This window comes from Pinus tabuliformis, chromosome 7 (assembly GCF_031772625.1).
Source record: "Pinus tabuliformis cultivar Carrire ecotype Pingquan chromosome 7, CPIR1, whole genome shotgun sequence".
Classification (NCBI taxonomy): domain Eukaryota; kingdom Viridiplantae; phylum Streptophyta; class Pinopsida; order Pinales; family Pinaceae; genus Pinus; species Pinus tabuliformis.
In genome coordinates, this window is record NC_142293.1 from 1,445,069,926 (window position 1) to 1,445,089,781 (window position 19,856).

Sequence of the window (19,856 nt, forward strand, 5' to 3'; positions counted from 1 at the left end):
TTTCTCCCCACACCCCCAAGTCTAGGTGACTCAATTTCATGCACCTAGCACTTCCCCTCATATTCATATTAACATGTTAACTCTATTATATAACTCCCACTTATATTTCCCCTCCCCTATTATACATAAAAATACATAAAAAAACCCAAAAACATTATAAATATCCCGCCCCGGCCTAATATGGCTATGTTTTAATTTTCTCGGGAGTCATTGGTCCACCTGGGGCCAATAACAACCCACCACGTGTTCCGCTGGGATTTGTTTGACCTTTGGTTAAACAAATAACCATAGTTCGCCACGCAATAGTAGTGGGATTTAATTAACATTCGGTTAATTAAATAACCATATCCATTAAACCCATAATCAAAGGTTTTAAACCCCGACAAATATTATTTAATGCCGAAATATTAACGCGGGTCCCGTAGCATAAACCTCCGCCATCTATGCCTCCCGTCAACCGTTGGATCGCGCCCTCCAGATCCAACGGCTCTCGTCGATATCGGAGCCGCTCCCACGTCCATTTGTTAGCTCCCGATGGAAAGCGGTTTTCCCGCCGTACCCCGGGACGCGTGTCACCTTTCTATTGCATCGGGCCCGTTCTGACGCAAACCGCCCCCGTACAAAAAGCGGTCCGATGGAAACCACAAACCGCCTCCTGTTCCCGCTGCTCACGTCATTCACCACGTCTGCACCCACGTCAGCGCCCGCGTTACTGTTTCGTCCGCCGTGTCTGCCATGTCATCCGTCCATGTCAGCGACCACGTCATCCGCCACGTCACCTTCCGTACCCCGCTACAGGACAAAGTTACGTCATGATGACATCATCCCAAAAAAGCGCCAAAAAGCCCGAAAAACCCAAAATTTTGTTAAAAAGTCGCGAAAGTGATAGTTTTGTTTATTTCTTCTTGTTGATTTACGACGACTGTGCATGCAAAACACGACCAATTCGCCACCATAGCTCCAGTCCGCCACCCAGAGGAGTTCAGTCCACAAACTCGGCCCCTCACCTCGCTCCTCAACCCGCATTTAGCACCTGGCGCCCATAGAACAGGTATTTACCAAAAAACTCACTGATAAGCCCTGTTTTTTCGACTTTCTCTGCTAAAATTGCTCGAATAGTTAGAATTCCAGTTGAATTACGCTGTGGCCTGTGCATCTTTATATTGCAAATCACTCTATTTGCCCATTTTTCAAAGAAGTATTCTGAATTCTGCTCCTCTGCATATTAACCGTTAAAACTGAAACTCAAACCCATTTCCGCTTGTAAATCACCAAAAGAGCCCAAATACTGAGCGAATTCTGCCCAAAGACACCTGTAAAAGGAGTGCCCTTTCCCCTGCTTTTATCCAGCCTCCAGATCAAATTCCGCAAACTCTGTTTTTACTGTGAATTTCACCCAAAGCAGCAATTTCTAGAAACATAACTCAGTCTATGATTTCCTGAGGAAAACCAAAACCGGTGTTCTATTGTCTGTTACTCCAAAAGCTCTAACTTCAAGTTAAAAGGTCACTTAACAAACTGAAAATGGAGGCTCCAGTGGCCCTGAATATTGCACCCTTGAATGCACCACATAAGGAGTTGGAGTGGCTACCTCTTGCTGATAGAGATTTCTAGATTGATGACATGGAGGGCGACAAACCTCACCTTCAAGATTTTTGTGAAATAAGGAATAGCTACAGGAATAAAGCTGACATATTTAGAATCTAGGAGTCTAATATGCCTATATACTACCTACCTTCAGTGAATGTCTTCCCTGATCTCATCCATCAATGTTGTGCTAATTATGAGCCTTCTCAAAGGGCAGTGATGGACCCTTCTGGAAATTTCCTCTTTCATATCACCCCTCAGTCTATAAATGAGATGCTGCACTTCAAGCCAACTCAGCCTTTGGTCCCTCTCTCCATGAAACATTTGCTGGATCAAGCCTCCAAGTTGTCCTCTGCAGAAGTTGACCGAATTGCCAAGATGTTCATGCCACCAGATTGCTACTCTAGATACACACTTCCCTATCACCATCCATGGTTTGATGAGCCTGGAAGAATGGTCATAGACATGATTTCCTACGTCGTGGGATTCAGAACAAGTGAAATTGTGGATGAGACTGTCTTAGCTTTGATGTCCATGTTTGCTCCAAGACAGCCCCCTGCTGTCAAGTATGATTATGCTACCTTCATAGCTAACAAAATTCACGAGCAATTCATGAATTTAGACAGAGAGAGAGTGTTCAGGTACACTTCATATATATACCATTTGTTGTTGTACTATCAACCTGATAGTTTCCCAGTTTCCCTCAAAAAATTCTATGCTAAGGGGGAGCGAAGATCTGTAATATTTTGGTCCTCAGTATTCCATCAAGTTCATAGCTCCCCATATACATATTGTGAGTTTATTGACCTTTTCATATATCCAGCCACTTGTTTGTTGTCAACAACTCCTCCTGCCAGGCTCTCTGCTGAAATGCAGAAAATCCTACATCTCTCAAAGGAATACAGTATTGGTGACTGGTATTTTTACCAAAACCACACAGTGATCAGGATTTATGGCTGTGAATTAGCCCCCTACAGACTGCCAAAATATGTCCCTATGAGACTCTTTGCCCTGGAATACTACCGGCAATTCAATAGTTCAGATTTGACTCATTTCTATGGTGCTAGGAAAAAAGCATAGCTCAAGATAAGGCATCAATTGGGCCCTTTTATCTTCAATAAAAGGGAAGAAGCATGGAAGGAAGCTGACAATATTCTGAGAGAGAAACTTAAGCTGAAACAAAGTTTTCATTGGTCACCATATGACCCTGAACATTTCATAAGTTTTAGGAGAGTAAAAAACAAGCTTACAGGATATGTGCACCACAAAATCCCTGAAATTGAACAATATGCTAATCAACAGGAATGGGTAGAAGGCACACTAGTTGAAGAGCTTACTGAAGAAGAGAAATTAGAAAAAGAAATGAAAGAGCTTGAAAACACACTTGACCTAGACTCTTTTGGACAGGTGCCTTTCACATTTCCTCAACAACTTGGAGCGGGCACATCATCTACCACAACTTCACAACAACCTGCCCAAGAGAGTGCTCCACCTGCAGGGACATCCAAAGGCAAGGAAGTACAGCATTCTGAGCAGCAAGATACAATGATAGACCGGCCAGATACAGCAAAAGAGCAAATTCAAGGGCAAGGCCCTTCAACACAAGCAAAGGTAACTGAAATCCCTGTGTTACAAACTCCTCTCAATGAGGAAAGAGCCAAGAAAAGGGACAGGCAGGAACAGACACCTACTGGTGGATCGACAGAACAGCAAGGGGAAAAGAGGCAAAGGTTAAACCCTTACTCTGAGGAAGAATTGACAGAGGAGACAGCAGGCAACCTAAGGGGTGAGGAAACAACCGAACAGCGGTTTCCTCCAATTCTGGAAACATCAACTAGCTCCTTTCAGCAAGAGCAAGAGAGGAAACATGGTGTATAGGTTACATCCACCAGGCAACAGAGCAAGCAAGGCTCTGGCATCAAGAAGGCATTCACCAAAATCAAGGCCAGAAATGAGCTAGTAAGGTTCCAGCTCTATAACCAATTGCTAAGAATGGCTCCCACCAATCAACAAAGGCTAATGGCAGCCTATGATATCCAAGAAGGGAAAATGACCTTTAGTCACTTCAAGCCTACAGTACAGCAGCCCCAGTCAACTGCTGATTATATCAGAACCAATCTGGAAGTCCTTTCTAAAGACATCCACCCAATGGACCAGATTGAAGTACATAAGCAAACCGGAGAAATGGTGTACTCCACCTTGGCAGATAAAGCAATATTGGCCCATAGATTGCAAAATTCACTTCATAATGCTTCTGCCCAATTGGAATTGGAGAAAGCCTCCTCATTAGACAAGGACAACAGAATTAAATCTTTGGAGGAGATTATCATGGAACTGGGACATGATCCCAAGGATCCCAAAGGCATACAAGCCTTGATAAAAAAGAAAGAGGAAGACATAGCAGCCCTCAGAAAACAACTCAGGCTGCCAATTACAATGCACCCTCAGACCACAGAAGTTGCACAGCAAAAAGAAGAGGAGGATGTGGTAAGTTTGCTAATGAGGATGAATGAAAGGCTAGCAGAAACAGAGAAAGCCTTGGAGGCGGCACTGCAAGGAAAACAGGGAGAGTTGGCCTCTCAGTCAGCTCAAACAGCTCCAATTCTTACAACTGCTATTCCTACAGTCACCACAACAGTCCCTCCCATTGTCACAGAATCAACAGCAGGTACCTCAACTTCAGCAACAGTTACGGCAACAACTACAGCAGTACCAGAGGCCAGCCTGAGTATGGAAGAGATGATGAAGGAAATAAAAGCTCTGGAACTCCAAATGGCAGAATTAAAAGAAGCCAAAGAAAAACTGGCCAAGATTGAGGTGAATTATGACAAATCAAAAATGGTTGTGGCTGAGAAGACAAGAGAAGTAAAGGCCCTGGAAAATAAGATAAAAGCCTTGGAGAAGGACCTTACTCTTCACAAAACTCTGGCAGAAATCAAAACAATTTTGTGGACTAAAATTGGCCAGTCCATCACTGATCAATGGACATCAATCCAGACTATTCATGACCAGATTGAATTGATAGCGATAGCTCAATTTGAGACTCAAAAAGCCAGAGCATTATTGGCAAACAAGCCCGAACAGGCCAACCAGCTAATTCATTTTTTGAATACTCATACCAAAGAACAACTAGCAGCTCTAGATATCAGGAACAGAACAGACACCATTTTGATAGTGAAAAAGGTGTTGACCATGAGGAATTTTGTGCAGACTTTAGAAAGAAAGTGCCAAGAAATGCAAACAGAAATAAATGCCTTCAGACAAAAGTTTGCAGTATTGCAGAGCAAGGGGTTACCCAGCTTATTGACCAGCAATGGAAGACTGTTCACACATGAACAGTATGCTCACAGGGTAAATGCCTATGTTACCAATCAAATCACAGCATCATTAAGCAGCACAGAAGAGACAGTACCTCCCTCTGGACAGAGTTTGTATGACAAATTATAAAATTTGTTCTACATTGAACATGAAATAAATCACCTTTTTGAAGTCCAGCCCAATTACTACACATATACTGAAGCTGATGAAACATTAATTAAACTACAGAGACACCAACTGCCAACAGATCAATGGTGGGAGGGCATGCTTGAGGTTTTACCAAGGTAATTTTCATTCTCTCCTTTGATCAGCTACACATTAGCAAATTCAAATACAAGAGGCACCTATCAGAAAATCAAATTGACAAAGGAGGGAATTCACGCTAAAAAGCGTTAAGGCAAACTCAGGCACAAGTGGCAAGTGACAGCACATCAGGAACGCAAATCAAAGAAGCAGCTATCAGCCGACTAGTTGAGCCGAAAATTCAACAATAGCAGAACACCTAAGGCGGCCAGTACAACATAGTTACTCCTTCATTCATTCTGCGTGGTTTTCCATATCAGTTATGGCCTTTGCCAAAGTAGATGGATGAATTTATTACTTGATATTTTTCCTACGGGATATTTTGTAAACTCTTTTATAAATACCTCCTCAAGATATGTATTATTGTTGGCTGGTGAATATCATTCTGGACCTGCGCTGTGTGTTTTGAGAACTCTTCTAAAATAAAGATTGTTGGAATGCTTTGCTGGTGAATTTGCTGGTTATGGAATCAATGGCAGAAGGACATTTTGCAGAATTCTCGTGTTAATACATGGATCAATAAGTCTTCTTTACTCTTGTGTTACTGTATCTGTGTTTTATTTACCATATAAATATCATGCTCTAAGTTACAGGAAAAAAGGATAACCCAGAATTTACTTTGTTGTACTCTGTGTTCAATTCCTGTAATTTTTTATGTTTTCTACAAGACTAGCATAGGCAAGAATTCTTGACTGCTCTTGTCTCCCTGGTTCTTTCACTCTAAATATCATCAAGGAATTCTTAACTACTCCCTGATAATGTTTACACAATTTCCCTCTATTAGTATAATGAAAGATTCTTTATTGTCTTTCATTCCCTGACTTCGTTTCATCTTATTCCAGCTTGAAAATTGTTCTGTGTTTAATTATCTTGCTCTATAGTCCTCCTTTTGCCTAGGAAACCATACCAGAGGTTCATTTTCGACAGAATCCATTAACCCAATGGTCTAAACTTCTCTCACATTGCAGCCCTGCTCTACTGAATGTCATCTTCCAAACACCAAACAAAAACTTGTGCCTCATAACTAGACTAACATAAAACAAAACAAATCTAAATCATAAAGAGAGAGCCCTCTCTGGTTGCAGATTGGCTAGACTCTGCAACTAAAAGATTGGTTAGTGGTTACCTCGGCCGTATTCCCTTTGAAGGCTTTAGGGAACAACCTGAGTGATAATATCATTGGTGACTCCGCTGGGGATCTGAATGACTGTTTATAATTGCTGTCTACTTTCTAAAGCTACAGATGGAGCCTGAAGTTAGCCAGGTAGCTTTTGAAACTGTTTTTGCTGTGCATTTACAGGGGTAGATAAACGCTGCTTCAATCAATCTCCAGTCTAGTTTTAGGCTTTAAACAGTTGTCCCAAAGATTTGATCAATTTCCCTGTTTCAAGATATTCAAAGGAAAGCCCAAAGCCTCCTATATTTCAAAAGAGCTTCTTGTAGAATATCGTCAAAAACTGTGATCTTTAAACATTTCCAAAAAATACCAAAAACAAATTTAGAAGCTGGCTCCAAAGAAGAAAACTCGTTACACTAGGTCAAATCCTGATCCAGATCCTCCAGCTGTTTTTGAAAATCCTAACTTGATCTCTAAGAGCCTTAGAAGACAAAAAAGTCTATCATCTTTCTCTTACCCTGATGATGGATCCCATTTGGGATTCGAAACGTTGGTGTAAAAATTCCATTACTGTGGGTTCTCCGGTCAAAAATTCAAAAAAGTCTAGCTAAATCTGCTGATTTAAACTCTGATATACTTTCTTCAAAATCTTACAAAATCTGAGCTCAACCCTGGGAGAGCAGTAGTCTTTTCTGTCAATACTACAGCCTCTCCCAATTCTTCATCCACACCTCAAAGCATTTTCTCCACCCCCCCATCCACTGCACATATTTCCACTGTTGTCCCTCCTGTTCTAGATGTCTTATTTCTTCCTGCTGTCCCATTTATCCCTACAAATATGGCAAATAGATATGCTCCTCTACAGTTACCTGCAAATCCAGGGGCTTTGCCTCCGGATTATCAAAGCAAAATTACATATTTTGATAGTACTGGCTCCTATATAGCCCAACAACACACTAAGGAAATGATGGACTACTTTGAGAACTATGAAATTGATGACAATGATGTCAGAATGAAAATTTTTGTTCAAAGTTTAACCGGTGAAGTAAGGACCTGGTTTAGGGCACTTGGTGCAAACACAATTGCTGATTTGGATGCCCTTTACCAAACCTTTCTCAACAGATGGGAAAAGAAGAAAGATCCATTGCATATCCTATCAGAGTATGACAGTTTAAAAAGAGGCCCACAAGAAACTGTCCAAGACTATTATGCTAGATTCAATAATGTGTACAATGTTATCCATCAAAACCTTAGACCTCCACCTGACTTAGCCTTAATCAAATTCCTTGATGGATTTGACTCTGACATGGCATATCAGCTAAGAGAAAGAGCTCCTGCCATCTTGGAAGACATGCAGAGCATAGCTGTTAGTGTAGAGGCAAATCTGATCTCTAAAAGAGCCCGAGCTAGAGTTGAAAGAAGGACAACTTTCAAAGAAGAGCCTTCAGCGTTTGAACAAAAACTAGATGCAATCATCAAAGGCATGGATAGACTGGGTGACAGAGTGGAAACCATTGAAAGAAAATCTTCTTGGGAGGGTCAACCAAGTAACACCACTAGGAATCTGAACTTTAGAAAAAATCAAAATCCTAACACCGGAAAGGTTGGCCCTGATTAGAATATCAGACCTCCATTTCAAGAGAACTATGACGAGGCTTCAACCTCTAGTGAGCCAACAGAGGACACACAAATCAACCTAATGGGGTTAAACAGTGAGCAACAAATCTTTCTAACACAAGATGATCAAGAGGCCCATAATTGCAATCAATTTCAAACCAAGTCCGGAGAATCATTTGATTTCAGAGAAGGTTATGATGCAGCGGTCTATGAGGTCCATAAACAATACAAATTAAGAAGTAGAATGATAGATGTGCCTGAGCCTACCAAGCTGAAAGATACCAAGCAGCCAAGGAAAACAAAGGATGAAGTTGCCCTGACAGAACCCCCTGTTAAAACAAACCTCGACCCAAAGCAAGTCATGGTGGAGGACATATCAGACATACAGCCCTCAAAAAATCAGCCATCCACATCCTTTCCTTCAAAAGAAAATCTAAACTGCCCTCCTGAAAATAATTTTAAAACAGATTTAGCTCAAAACAGCACTCATGATGAAGAGGTCACTGAAAATACAGCAGAAAAGGAAAAGCTTGTTGTCCACAACACAAGAATTCAAGTTGAAAAACCTTTTAACCTAGAAACTGAAAAAAGCAAACTGAAAATAGCAATTCCACTGTCCGAATTGGCTAAACATGAAGTTTATAGGGAACAAATCAATAGGTCACTTCAAATATCAGAGAATAGGGATGCAGTCAATGTTTTAGATGACCAACCAGAACTGATTTTTGGTCCTGAAGTCAATGGTAAAACAGTAGATGGAGGAGTTCCTCCATTCTATGTGAGCATGAACATTCATGACAAAGTGCTGCATAACGCAATGTTTGATTCGAGAGCTTCCCATAACCTAATGCCTAAATCTGTGATGGAAAAGCTAGACCTAGATATCACAAGGCCATACAAAGACTTGTTCTCATTTGATTCCAGCCAGGTCAGGTGTCTAGGCCTAATTAAAGACCTTTGTGTATCTTTAGTCCAATATCCAGCCAAAACAATCTTGATGGATGTGGTGGTAGCTGATATCCCACCTAAATATGGCATGCTTTTGTCCAGATCTTGGGGTGCAAAACTCCAAGGATCTTTGCAACTAGACATGTCCTATGCCACCATTTCAGTCTTTGGCCAGCCAAAGAGATTGTACCGGGAAACATTGATGAAATATGTGGTTAGCAGTCAAGAGAAACCCCAAAACTTCCCCATCTATTCTATGCATTCCGATATGGATTCATTCATCTTATACAATGCTGAGATGTGTCCCAAAACTGATGTCAAACTCCTAGAAACAGCACAAACAAAAAGCATAAATGAACAATCTAGTGCTCAAGATCAAAAAATTGTTGATGTGATTGATGCAACAAATGAACAAGACATAGCATATGAGCTACAAAATCCAAATCTGCCCACTGAGCAAGTTTCCAAAACTCCTAAGACTAGTGGTAATCAAGAAATCTTATGGTACTTAGAGTTTGATGGGTCAGTGAACAAATTAGGAGCAGGGGCAAGGATTTGGATACACAACATGCAAAATGACCATGCTCAAGGTCATGCATATAGGCTAAATTTTAGATGTACAAACAATATGGCCGAATATGAAGCCCTTTTGCTGGGACTCAAACTGATTAGAAGTCTAGGGGCAACCAAGATTTCAATTCCAGGGGACTCAGACTTGATTATCCAACAGATGAAGGGGAACTTTGTTACAAATGATCTTAGGCTAAGAGCTTACAGAGGGGCGGCCATTGAAATACTTAACACCTTCTCAGAATCTCAGCTCACCAAAATCCCAAGAAACCATAATTTACATGCACATAGTTTGGCAACTTTTTCCAGCACTTGCAAGCTACCATTTGAGCCTAACCACCACTTCACTGCTGAAATCAAACACAGACCTGTTGTCCCAGATAATGTCAAAAATTGGCAGGTGTTTGAGAATGATACACAAATCAACAATTTCTTGACTTTGAAAGAGGAATTCTCAAGTATCAACATAGACACAAGCACCATTGATGATCAACAGCAAATAGACAAAAGTGAGCAAAGTATATCAGTTGAAACAGCAAATTTGATTTTGCATCCAACAACTTTTGATAACAAAAATGTACAAGAGCTGAAGCAAATGGACCTTGATGAAATGGCTGAGGGAGAATCTGAAGTAATTGAACTAAAGGATAATTTCCTGCCCACAGGCTTAACTCCTTTGGAGGATATATTTGATTCAAATGACATTCCAAGAAAACCAAAAATGCAACCTCTAAATGCAGAAATTGAGGACTGCAACATAGGAACCACAGAAAATCCCAAAATGATAAAACTGTCCAAAACATTGCCTCCTGATCAGAAATTGAAATACATTGAGTTGTTCAAAGAGTTTCAAGATGTCTTTGCATGGAACTATGAGGACCTCAAGTCCTATGATACTTCGGTCATCCAGCACACAATACCTTTAAAGGAAGATCAAAAGCCTTTTAAACAAAAGCTGAGAAGGGTTAATCCAGTCCTCCTTCCTCTCATTGAGAAGGAAGTCAAAAGAATGTACCAGGCTGGAATAATTGCACCTATTAGGTTTTCAGAATGGGTTTCAAATCTAGTGCCCACTAGGAAGAAAACCGGAGAGATAAGACTCTGTGTTGACCTAAGAAATTTGAATAAAGTCTCTCTCAAAGACCACTACCCCTTACCAAAAATGGATCATATCCTACAAAGGGTAGTAGGAGCTTCTAGGATCTCACTGTTAGATGGCTTCTCAGGATTTAATCAAATTTTAGTCCACCCGGATGATCAAGACAAAACTGCCTTTACAACACCTTGGGGAACCTTCAAATATGTAAAGATGCCTTTCGGACTCAAAAATGCAGGGGCCACATTTCAAAGAGCAATGGACATAGCCTTTGCAAAGGAGATCCATGATTTCTTAGTCATATATCTCGATGATCTCACTGCTTTTTCAAAATCAGACCAAGAACATTTAGAACATTTGAGGCAAGTGTTCCTAATTTGCAGAAAATATGGCATATCCTTGAACCCGAAGAAATCATTATTTGGCCTTGAAGAAGGCAAACTCCTAGGTCACATAATTTCAAAAGATGGCATAAGAATTGACCCGGAAAGGATACAAGCTATCCTCCAAGTCCCTCACCCAAGAAACATCAAGGAACTACAAGCCTTTCTAGGGAAGATCAATTTCCTAAGAAGATTCATTCCCAATTTGGCCGAGCTAATAAGACTGTTGAATAATATGCTGAAGAAAGATTCTAAAGTCAAATGGACCATAGAAGCTAAACAAGCCTTTGAGGAAATCAAGATAGCTTTGACTAAAACACCTGTTCTCACAAGCCCCAAATTTGATAGAGATTTCATAATTTTTTCCTTTGCATCTCAGCATACTATTGCTGCTGTCCTACTACAAAAGGATGACCAAGGATGTGAGAAGCCCATCGCTTTCTTTAGCAAAGCACTTAGAGATGCCCCACTCAACTACCAAATCATGGAGAAACAGGCCTATGCCCTTGTTAAGGCAATCAAGGATTTTAGAGTTTATATCTTGTATTCTCATGTGATAGCCTATGTCCCAAATGTCGTGGTCAAAGACATTCTGACTCAAGAAGGAATTGAAGGTAAGAGGGGCAAATGGATAGCCAACATTTTAGAGTATGACATTGAAATCAAGCCTACAAAACTCATAAAAGGACAAGGGTTAGCTAAATTAATGACTGAAACCAATTTTCAAGCCCTTGACATCAATGAACTGGATAACGAACAGGAGATGGCGACTCCACAGATCAATCAAGCCTTTTTACAATCACCTTGGTATGCTGACATATGTTTTGTATTGTTAAACCTGCAAGCTCCTCCGGGGTTATCCAGGACTAAAAAGTGATTCTTGAAAATGAAAGCTTCAAAGTTTTGTATTATAGATAATGGGTTGTTTTGGAAAAACCATGAAGGTATGTTGTTGAATTGCCTAATTCAGGATGAAACTAACAAAATACTCAAGGAATTTCATGCAGGGGACTGCGGAGGACACTTGTATTGGAATTCAATAGCTGATAAAATTCTAAGAGCTGGGTTTTAATGGCCCTCCCTGTTTGCTGATGTGAAAAAATTTGTAGTTTCTTGCCATAAATGCTAGATCTTTGAAGGCAAGAGAAAGTTGTTACCTTTACCTCTAAAACCCGTTTCCATCGAAAGACCATTTTAACAATGGGGTTTAGATTTCATTGGAGAAATTCACCCTTCCTCTTTTGGCCAACACAAGTGGATTTTGACTGCCACAGACTACTTTACCAAATGGATAGAAGCCATCCCTTGTAGGCAAGCCAATGACTCAATCATCATGCAATTCTTAGAAACCAATATTTTGTCTAGATTTGGTTGTCAGGAGAAAATTATTACAGACAATGTTGTTGCCTTTAAATCCAAAAGAATGATCAATTTTTGTCATAAGTACCACATTTCCTTGGGCCACTCCACAGCCTATTACCCTTAAGGTAACGGCCTAGCCGAATCCTCTAACAAAAGCCTGATCAACACCATCAAAAAAGTCTTGGAGGAGAATAAAAAGAATTGGCATAAAAAACTGGTAAATGCACTATGGGCGGACAGGTTGACCACCAAAAGATCTATTGGAACCAGCCCATATGAATTGGTTTATGGCATGGAGGCTGTGTTCCCCTCATCCTTGGGAATCCCTGTAATCAAATTGTTGCAAGAGTTACAAGCAGAACCCAATGACATTCAAAGGAGAATCAATCAAACTATTCACTTGCAACAAACTAGAGAGGAAGTATATCAGAGAACTCAGGTTCTGCAAGATAGACTCAAGAAGATTTTTGACAAAAGAACAAAAGCTGAAGATTTCTTCATAGGAGACAAAGTGCTGAAGTGGGATTCTAAGAGGGAAGACAAAGGAAAACATGGCAAATTTGATTTCCTATGGAAAGGCCCTTTTTTCATTCAGGCTGTACAAGGAAATAATACCTATTTTTTGAAGAGTTTGGATGACACAGAAGCTGAGGAAGGGCCAGTCAATGGGCGAATGCTCAAGCATTATTTTGATCCTCTTTGATCAACATAACAGGATTGTATATTGTACATAAATAGTGTCTATTTTAGCAGTTCATTACAGCAATTAGATAAGGGATAAGATGCAGCAGATTTTGAGGAAAAAAGCAAGGAATTGTACCACCTTTTTGTGTATATTTTGAATTTACCAGAAGAGATCAAGAAGAAAACTTGGGAACTATAAAGATGATGACAAACACTTAGAGAAACCAGCAAAGACAGAGCTGTAATTCTGCACAGATCAGCTCATGAGAAGTGCACACATGCCACAAAGGTTCAGTTTATTGGTCTACAGCAGAAGGAAGTTTCAGATTACAGCAAGAGTTGAAAGTAAGGCCATCTGACCTGCTGTTCTTGGCTTTTCACCTGGAAAAGCCATCCCCAAGTGGAGCCACTATTAGGTTCCTATACCAATAGGTGTCATATTTCATGATTGGCTGTGGAAATGCCAAATATGATCATCCTTTCCATACTGCAAAGGTTCCATATTTTCCAAAGAACAGAAAAATTTAAAAAATGTAAAGAGGGTATACCCTAAAAGAAAAAGCAAAGGGAAATAAAAATGAATTGGTCAAGAAAGAAAGAAAATGAACCCCAAAAGAAAGACTAGGAAGGTGTGCTAGTCAAAATGCCACTACTATACTACTTGTTGCAAAGTATTTCAAATCATGCAATCAGTGAATTTATCACACTTGATGGATGGCCCAACAACTCAATCTTGGCCACTTCATGTTTAAATTTCTTGTTTTAGCATTAGAGAATAAGGTCTGTTCAAACAGTTCAAGCTTGGCAGATCACTAGATAGATAGAGAAATAAAGGGCCCAACTGCTTAATCTGAGCCCTTGGAAGAAATAAGGATAGATTTAGATAGGAGGGCAGCCAAAAGAAAAGAGGAAAATCAGGGTTTGCTAGTTCAAGTGCACCCAATCAAAATGAAGAAAAAATGTTAGGAATTGTAGAATGGGTAAGTAAATTGAAGTTGCAGAAACAGGTCTATCAGCAGTGTCATCTTTTTGAATATGATCTATTTCATGGATATCTCAAGTGCCATGGCAAAGGTGTGATGACAGATCAGATGTTGCATGTCTAACTCCCCCTCTCTCCCCTCACAATAATCATTCACTAACATCCCTCAAAGAGATTGGGATCTGCTCAAACTCTTAACTTCACTCCATTTCCATAAAAACTTAAGTGAAACTTCAGGTTTACTTAAAAGCTCAAAGCCACATTTCTTGTGTAAAGTTTTATTTCTCCCCACACCCCCAAGTCTAGGTGATTCAATTTCATGCACCTAGCACTTCCCCTCATATTCATATTAACATGTTAACTCTATTATATAACTCCCACTTATATTTCCCCTCCCCTATTATACATAAAAATACATAAAAACCCAAAAACATTATAAATATCCCGCCCCGGCCTAATATGGCTATGTTTTAATTTTCTCGGGAGTCATTGGTCCACCTGGGGCCAATAACAACCCACCACATGTTCCGCTGGGATTTGTTTGACCTTTGGTTAAACAAACAACCATAGTTCGCCGCGCAATAGTAGTGGGATTTAATTAACATTCGGTTAATTAAATAACCATATCCATTAAACCCATAATCAAAGGTTTTAAACCCCGCCAAATGTTATTTAATGCCGAAATATTAACGCGGGTCCCGTAGCATAAACCTCTGCCATCTATGCCTCCCGTCAACTGTTGGATCGCACCCTCTAGATCCAACGACTCTCGTCGATATCGAAGCCACTCCCACGTCCGTTTGTTAGCTCCCGATGGAAAGCGGTTTTCCCGCTGTACCCTGGGACGCGTGTCACCTTTCTATTGCATCGGGCTCGTTCTGACACAAACCGCCCCCATACAAAAAGCGGTCCGATGGAAACCACAAACTGCCTCATGTTCCCGCTGCTCACGTCATTCACCACGTCAGCGCCCGTGTTACCGTTTCGTCCGCCGTGTCTGTCATGTCATCCGTCCATGTCAGCAACCACGTCATCCGCCACGTCACCTTCCGTACCCCGCTACAGGACAAAGTTACGTCATGATGACGTCATCCCAAAAAAGCGCCAAAAAGCCCGAAAAAACCCAAAATTTTGTTAAAAAGTCGCGAAAGTGATAGTTTTGTTTATTTCTTCTTGTTGATTTATGACGACTGTGCATGCAAAACACGACCAATTCGCCACCATAGCTCTAGTCCGCCACCCAGAGGAGTTCAGTCCGCAAACTCGGCCCCTCACCTCGCTCCTCAACCCGCATTTAGCACCTGGCGCCCATAGAACAAGTATTTACCAAAAACTCACTGATAAGCCTTGTTTTTTCGACTTTCTCTGCTAAAATTGCCCGAACAGTTAGAATTCCAGTTGAATTACGGTGTTGTCTGTGCATCTTTATATTGAAAATCACTTTGTTTGCCCATTTTTCAAAGAAGTCTTGTGAATTCTGCTCCTCTGCAAATTAACCATTAAAACTGAAACTCAAACCCATTTCCGCTTGTAAATCACCGAAAGAGCCCAAATACTGAGCGAATTCTGCCCAAAGACACCTGTAAAAGGAGCGCCCTTTCCCCTGCTTTTATCCAGCCTCCCGATCAAATTCTGCAAACTCTGTTTTTACTGTGAATTTCACCCAAAGCAGCAATTTCTAGAAACATAACTCAGTCTGTGATTTCCTGAGGAAAACCAAAACCGGTGTTCTATTGTCTGTTACTCCAAAAGCTCTAACTTCAAGTTAAAAGGTCACTTAACAAACTGAAAATGGAGGCTCCAGTGGCCCTGAATATTGCACCCTTGAATGCACCACATAAGGAGTTGGAGTGGCTACCTCTTGCTGATAGAGATTTCCAGATTGATGACATGGAGGGTGACAAACCTCACCTTCAAGCTTTTTGTGAAATAAGGAATAGCTACAGGAATAAAGCTAACATATTTAGAATCTGGGAGTCTAATATGCCTATATACTACCTGCCTTCAATGAATGTCTTCCCTGATCTCATCCATCAATGTTGTGCTAATTATGAGCCTTCTCAAAGGGCAGTGATGGACCCTTCTGGAAATGTCCTCTTTCATATCACCCCTCAATCTATAAATGAGATGCTGCACTTCAAGCCAACTCAGCCTTTGGTCCCTCTCTCCATGAAACATTTGCTGGATCAAGCCTCCAAGTTGTCCTTTGCAGAAGTTGACCAAATTGCCAAGATGTTCATGCCACCAGATTGCTACTCCAGATAGACACTTCCCTATCACCATGCCTGGTTTGATGAGCCTGTAAGAATGGTCGTAGACATGATTTCCTACATCCTGGGATTCAGAACAAGTGAAATTGTGGATGAGACTGTCTTAGCTTTGATGTCCATGTTTGCTCCAGGACAGCCCTCTGCTGTCAAGTATGATTATGCTACCTTCGTAGCTAACAAAATTCACGAGCAATTCATGAATTTAGACAAAGAGAGAGTGTTCAGGTACACTTCATATATATACCATTTGTTGTTGTACTATCAACCTTATAGTTTCCCAGTTTCCCTCAAAAAATTGGATGCTAAGGGGGAGCGAAGGTCTGTAATATTTTGGTCCTCAGTATTCCATCAAGTTCATAGCTCCCCATATACATATTGTGAGTTTATTGACCTTTTCATATATCCATCCACTTGTTTGTTGTCAACAACTCCTCCTGCCAGGCTCTCTGCTGAAATGCAGAAAATCCTACATCTCTTAAAGGAATACAGTATTGGTGACTGGTATTTTTACCAAAACCACACCGTGATCAGGATTTATGGTTGTGAATTAGCCCCCTACAGACTGCCAAAATATGTCCCTATGAGACTCTTTTCTATGGTGCTAGGAAAAAAGCACAGCTCAAGATAAGGCATCAATTGGGCCCTTTTATCTTCAATGAAAGGGAAGAAGCATGGAAGGAAGCTGACAATATTCTGAGAGAGAAACTTAAGCTGAAAAAAAGTTTTCATTGGTCACCATATGACCCTGAACATTTCATAAGTTTTAGGAGAGTAAAAAACAAGCTTACAGGATATGTGCACCAAAAAATCCCTGAAATCGAACAATATGCTAATCAACAGGAATGGATAGAAGGCACACTAGTTGAAGAGCTTACTAAAGAAGAGAAATTAGAAAAAGAAATGAAAGAGCTTGAAAAAACACTTGACCTAGACTCTTTTGGACAGGTGCCTTTCACATTGCCTCAACAACTTGGAGCGGGCACATCATCTACCACAACTTCACAACAACCTGCCCAAGAGAGTGCTCCACCTACAGGGACATCCAAAGGCAAGGAAGTACAACATTTTGAGCAGCAAGATACAATGACAGACCGGCCAGATACAGCAAAAGAGCAAAGTCAAGGGCAAGGCCCTTCAACACAAGCAAAGGTAACTGAAATCCCTGTGTTACAAACTCCTCTCAATGAGGAAAGAGCCAAGAAAAGTTACAGGCAAGAACAGACACCTACTGGTGGATCGACAGAACAACAAGGGGAAAAGAGACAAAGGTTAAACCCTTACTCTGAGGAAGAATTGACAGAGGAGACAAGCAACTTAAGGGGTGAGGAAACAACAGAACATCGGTTTCCTCCAATTCTAGAAACATCAACTAGCTCCTTTCAGTAAGAGCAAGAGAGGCAACATGGTGTGGAGGTTACATCCACCAGGCAACAGAGCAAGCAAGGCTCTGACATCAAGAAGGCATTCACTGAAATCAAGGCCAGAAATGAGCCAGTGAATGCCTTCTTGATCAAATTATTATTCATTAATTTAATCTTATTATTATTTTTAATATTAATACATAAAATATTTTAATGGTTAGTTTTTAAAAAATTTATTTATTTATTTATTTATATATAGATATATTTATATTAAAGTTATAAAATTAGGTTAAAAAAAAAAAAAAAAAAAAAACCACATTTTGATTCACTATGTAGGAGCTTACCTTTTTGGACAGCTTGCTGAAAACCATCAATGCATATAAAAACCACATCGAAAGGTGGTTCCTAATGAATAAAATGTTTAATATAACTAACTGTTATATAATGATTTCCAATGAAACCTTGAGGATCATAGTCATAATGGGCCAAAGTAAATAACCAAATTTCCCCAAGCTCTTCGACTTCTTTTATTCCGTGCCCTTTGTCTTGGATATTAATGTCGCCAAAATTTATTGGGAAATTAGGCCAGAGTTTATTTTGCAACTTACTCAAAATTTTGGCTTGCCCATATAAAACAACTTGATTAGAGACACTTCTCTCAAAGCAAGTCTTTCCGGAATATATCGGGGCAGAAGATAAGGACCAACTTTGTTGCCAAAAACTCTGATGTAGGAAAATAATTCTTCAACAAACTAGCAACCTATTGATTCTAGGCCTTCTTTCAAATTATCATTTATTCTGGGAGATATTTTTCCAAACAAGGCTTGATGCAAAGGAATTAAAGCATAGTGGAAAGTATCATAAAAATGGTATTTAAAATTAGACTCCCATAGAATAGGAGCATAATTTTGAATCGATAGTTGTTGTTCAGATGGGTAATTCCATTTCATGAGGGGAAATGCGACCGAGGCAATAAAAACATCTAACAAATAGGCATACATACAAAAAATATAATTGAACTCCGCGGGAGATGACACTGATAGTTTCATTGAATATGTGATACTCTGTGACAACATCAACCCAATTTAGGCATTTCCCCTCATTCAAAATTCTATATATTATTAGCATACATTTAATTTCACAATGCTCGGGATCTTGTTCCCCATATGACATGCTTAGCGTTTTAATAAGAAATCTAACAGGCTTCTTAAAAATAACTATTGGATAGTCCTTTTTTTCCTTTCAGCTTGAAACCTTCTGCTTCTTCTCTCAACCATTCTTCAGTTACTATATAATAATTCTCTTGACATTTCTTCAAGACAGTACTTCGAAACTTATGAAGGAACTTAAAATTAAATGGGATTTGCAGGGGTTGAGCTTATATATGGTCGATAACACTTCAAACAACGTAAACTTTGAAACGGGAACTAATATTGTTACTCGTTTCGTAGAGATAGCAAAAAATTGACCCGATTTTGAAAAGGGGCAATGCAGAACACATATTTTTTTTAGAGCATAGTTTTTGGCACTTTAAATAACCGATACAATTACTCGTTTCATAGGGGTAGTAAAAACGTGACCCGATTTTGAAAAGTGGTAATGCAGAATACAATTCTTTTTTCTTTAGCATATTTTTGACACTTTAAATTTTCTTATGTATCAAATATAAATATTTGTTTTTAAATGTTAGTGATTTTCATGCTGATTTTGAAACGTGCTGATGCAACGTGTTGATGCAGCATACCTTTTTTTTAGAGGACTTATTTTTCACACTTTAAAATTTATTATGTCCATTTTTTTTTAAATTATGATTACTTAACGAATTTTCAAGTTGTTTTATTTTTCTTTTTTTTATTGTTGATTATTTAAAAAATAAATAAATAAATAAATAAATTTATCTCATAAGCCATAAAAGAATTTGGAAAACAAAAAACAAAATTTAAAAAATATATATATAATTAAGTAAGTTAAAAAAACAAAAAACAAAAAAAAAAACAACAACAACAACTAAAAATAAAAAATAATATATATATATATATATATAAAACAAACTAGATTTAAAAAAAAAAAAAAAAAAAAAAAAAAAAAGAAGAAGTAACAAAAAAAAACTAGTAAAATTAATATTAAAAACATTTTAAAAAAATGAAAATTTTAAAACCATATATTTCTTTTCAAAAAAAAAAAAACAACAACAACAACAACTTTAAAATTTTAAAGAAATATGTATTTTTAATTTTAAAAAAATACACAAAACAAAA